We start from the raw sequence: 4453 nt of genomic DNA, 5'->3' as shown, positions 1-4453 counted from the left end.
TATGCACAAAATCAGGCTTTAGTTAAAAGGGGGAAAGGGGACAAATTCAGTCTTTACTTCTCTACAGTAATGTTTTTACGCGTAATGTGGTCCCCTTTCAGTAATTTTAATCTTTACGCGAAAAAAATGGCATATTGTGAATAGTAATTTTTCTTAAATCTTTACGCGTTTCGGATAGCAAAAACAAATTACTGTGGGTAGGTAGTAAAAAACAATAGAATAAAGTAAAAAGGTAATCAGATTCAGAAGGGACCTATGTCTTCTACTTTAAACGCGAGTTGGGGTTTCAAAATCAAGTTTGGACTCAGATTCAGATCTATCAATAAAAACTAAGGTATGCAAAATTCTTGAAGTTTCATTTTTCATGTTCAATCTGAGTGTTCATTTGGGTTTCACTTTCAGACATCATCTATTGATTTAAGAATGGTTGAAATGGAAGTCGAGAAATCTCTGAGTGTAAGCATGTTGTTGTTACTAATAGTGAAGAAGAGGAAGAAGAAGAAGAAGAAAAAGAGAAGAAGAGGGTTTATTATTAATAACTCAACTTGGTATGTGAGGAATAGGAAAAAAAACACCTCAGATCTGGAACCGGATTCAAATGGCTTATCTGATTTAGAGACAATCCAGAGGAGTTATGGTTGAGGATTTATAGAAATACACTTTGATTCATTTGTGGATGGCATGAAGAATCATCTTATCAGCTAAAACATTTACGGTATCTCAGTGTTTCGTAGTTGATTATAGTAAGAAATATCGAGATTACGTGATCCCCTTCGGTATTTGCAAACACCTCAATCGATTCGGCAAAGCTGAAATTGGGCATTTCAAAAGTGAAGGTATTTCGACATCTCCTATAATATAAGTAGAGTGTATTATGATTTATCAATTTAGCTTCCTGTATCCAGATTTATATGATGAATTAGAATGCCTTAACCTGTCGAAAGCGGAAAAAAAGTATCACTACATTAAGGCATCTTATACACCTAGTTAGTTATAGAGAACAAGAGTTTTTGTAACACTACTAGCACCAAGGACTCGTATTATCTGCGCAAGGAACAACCCCATTTAAGTTTTAGTAACTACATACTTGAAAGCGTTGAACCTTCAAAAGAGCAAAAAAAGTGTATGATTAACTTGAGACATCTTATAGAAGACAGTCGTATTGTTGTAGAAGAACGATTGACCTGCAAGGTAGAATATAGACAACTAAGTTGCCTTTAATGGGCAACTCAAGTGGTGCTTGAACTGCTCTAAACCCACATTGATGATTTACTAATTATGTGATCGGAAAAGTTGAGGCCAAAACTTAAATTCGAAGCAGAAGCAATTATCAGCCAACAGAATTCGCCCTGGCGAATGAGAGCATAGAAAAGCACTACTGCTGTAAGAAGGGCTTGATTTTGCAGGGCAACTGGTGTCCTTTCGATGTGAGAGAAGAAGAATGTGCAAGAAAGAAGAAGAAGAATTCTGGCAGCATAGCACTTCATCTCCTATTTAAGGTATAGAAAACTGTTGTAGCTTAAATTTTCTCAAACTGTTTATGGCAGAACACCTTAAATATATATATATAGTAGCTCAGGTTTTCTATGATTGGTATCTAACCCATGGTAATGGATTGCTGAATTGTAATCTTTCTGATCATTCAGACGCTTTTTCCGTAGGTTTAAATTTTTATGCTTACTAACTGAACAGATTAATATTTTATCTTCCTTTTCTTTTTAGATTATGTTCTTGTTGTTTGCTATTATGGAACTGAGTTTCGGTTACCTCTCTCAACTTAAACTTCAGTACTCTATTCAAGTGATTCCTTTTGTTCTAGGCTTTTATCCCTATATTGATGGTTAATAGTTGAGGATTTTAAAATAGCTTTGTATACTGTTACATATACATTTTCAGCTTGGTAAAGAAAATTTATACTCTGGTATATAATAATTTTTGTACTACTAGACCACTATAAAACTCCAAGCAGATTCGTGCTGCGGTTTTGTACTATTCGATGCGCAAGTAAAAGCTCTCCTTGCAAATCGCAGTGGTAACAAAGTGCAGCACAATAAACTCTCTTCCAGGTTTTGTGATTGCTGAGTGATCGTAAAATTATGGTATATTGGCTTGTTGGTCCTTGTCAGTCAATTTCCATGCCTGCAGTATCTGCATTATGTAATTCCTGTTGCCAATGAGCTGAAAGTTGATATGAAGACATTTTTAGGTTAATGTGTAATCTCAAGTAAATAAGTATTTTGATTACTTTTGTAGTACTCTTTTCAGATAATCTTCTTGTTACTTGAGATTCCATGTTAGTAAACAGTAACTACTGTTGATACGGAAAAATAAAAAAAAGAGTTAAAAACAAATCACCGTTGATAAGTAAAAAGTAAAAGAAAATTGGCATTTAGTTACTACCTAGAAACCGGTGAAAAGGGACCCTATTTCTTTACGCGTCTTGGAGATAAAAGATTCCAGGTTGTTGATATCCGTGAACTTCTGTATCTATCATTGAAACTTGAGAGATAGAGACTAGAGAGACGGCATGCATTTCAAATCAAAGTCAGGTTCAGATCTATAAACAACTGCTCCAAGGTATGCAATAACAGAGTTCTAGAAATCTCATTTTTCATTTTCAATCTGAGTGTAAGAAAGATACTTCTATGGATTCAAGAATGGTTGAATTTGAATATCAGACTGTAATAAGCATGTTGTTGTTACTAAGCAAGGAAACAGTAGCAAAGAGGAAGAAGAAGAAGAAGAAGAAGAAAAGAGAAGAAGAGGGTTTATTAAGTGGTGATATTTCATATTTTACTCATTATCATCTAAGTACTATTACTCTAACAATTGGTATATCTATTAAGATTCTCAGTAATGTCAGTAATGAAAACCCATCCTCAAACATTCAAAATCCAATAATTCATTGTCCGCAATTATTAACGAAACTTGTCAACAAAAAAAAGTTGTATGTGTCTCTTTGTTCCAACTCATTTTCTTCCAGAGGGTTAGTGTTCGAGTAATTTTGAGGAGTTGAGTGTATTTTAAATCTCAGGAATTTTGAGAGAGTTCATTCTTAACTCATTCTCTCTTTTAAGAAACAATAAACCCTTATTTGTAAATAACATTGATCTTTAATCAAAAGAAAAAAATAAATGAAAATATCATATCTCTGTATTAGTAGTATGTTATTTTGTGCAATGAGATAATTTTTTTTCCCTTCAATTTAACGGTCTCCATACAATTCTAACTCTCTTTGTTCACGAACATTACATATCATCCGCTATCATCCGCTATACTCTTTCTCCCCTAAACTAGGGTAATAAAACACTTCTTATATAATTTTTTTCATTTCTCTAGCCTTTCGTGTTTCTTCCATTCTGTTTTTCATGAAATCTTGATAGTCCAATCTTTTCTGATTTATTAGAATCCATTGAATGTAACCCTTCAGAATTCAGTCCTGCTAGGCACATTTTGTTTTTTGATGGATCTGCTAATTCTGTTAGTGTTATGTAATTGTCACACTTGAGGCACATAGAACATGGAATTAGTTGAGTATGTTTCTGTTGATTTTTTCTTGTACGTGGAGCTTCTGGTTGTCCAATATGTATAGCATCTTTGTACTAGAATTTCCAATGACATGGACTTTCTTTCGGAACCATTTTGAAGCATATTGTCAATAACAGGTTACTGGAGTGTCACCTCTCTGGAAAACATTATTGTATGTCCATTCTTTTGTCATTTATTGGAATCTATGGAAGGAAGAGTTGTAATCTTCAGAATTTTGTCACAAATGGAGATATTTTGATCAGAGCTGGTATTTTTCTGCGACATACTGATTGCCTTTAGTTTGATGATTTTTTGGGGTTGTTATGCTTTTAGTTGATTAGGGGGCATGTTGATGACACTGCAATCCCAAACAGCAAGATTCATACTTTAAATAGTAAGCCTGTGCTCATACTAGCCTTTGGCCGCTAAACATGTTATTCCAGTTGTTTAGCATTGTCACTTTGCTAGGATTCAATATTTAGTTCTAAGGTTGATTTATCTCTCATTTATCTTTGCGAATGATCTTTACTAATCCATGAATGTTGTTTGCAGATTCCAACTTATGGGTCCAAGGAAAAGGCTTCCTACAAAAGGTGCAGTTGAGTTGTTATCTGATTTATCCATTTCTTTTCCTGCATCCAGACTTTTGAAACAAAAGTGCCTTGACCTGTCAAAAGCAAAAAAAGAGTATCACTACGTTGAGGCATCTTATACACCTAATTAGTTAGAGAACAAGAGTTTTTGTAACACAGCAAGGTTTCATATGTACAGTTAGCACTTCATCAACATATGTAAGATCATGAGACCTGTTATAACTAGGGCTGCACAACGGGTAGGGTGGGTAGGATATGGCCTATATCCGCCACCCTACCCGTTTACCGGCGGTTAAGAAAATCTTTACCCGCCACCCTACCCGTCAAATAAT

The 4453-nt window shown here is 34.5% G+C and overlaps 1 long non-coding RNA gene across 3 annotated transcripts; it reads left to right on the top strand.

The window, feature by feature from the left end:
* Positions 1-261: 261 nt before the first annotated feature.
* On the top strand, positions 262-4453 carry LOC113283922. 3 transcript variants are annotated; one of them, XR_003327834.1, is made up of 3 exons: positions 262-2577; positions 3666-3796; positions 4081-4453. It is a non-coding gene; the product is annotated as an uncharacterized LOC113283922 (long non-coding RNA). The 3 variants fall into 3 exon arrangements; XR_003327832.1 differs by having other exon boundaries at positions 262-2778; XR_003327833.1 differs by having other exon boundaries at positions 262-2778; positions 3666-3922.

Source organism: Papaver somniferum, chromosome 5, assembly GCF_003573695.1.
Source record: "Papaver somniferum cultivar HN1 chromosome 5, ASM357369v1, whole genome shotgun sequence".
Lineage (NCBI taxonomy): Eukaryota > Viridiplantae > Streptophyta > Magnoliopsida > Ranunculales > Papaveraceae > Papaver > Papaver somniferum.
The sequence above is the reverse complement of the archived record's forward strand: the minus strand, read 5'-3'. Positions and strand labels throughout refer to the sequence as shown.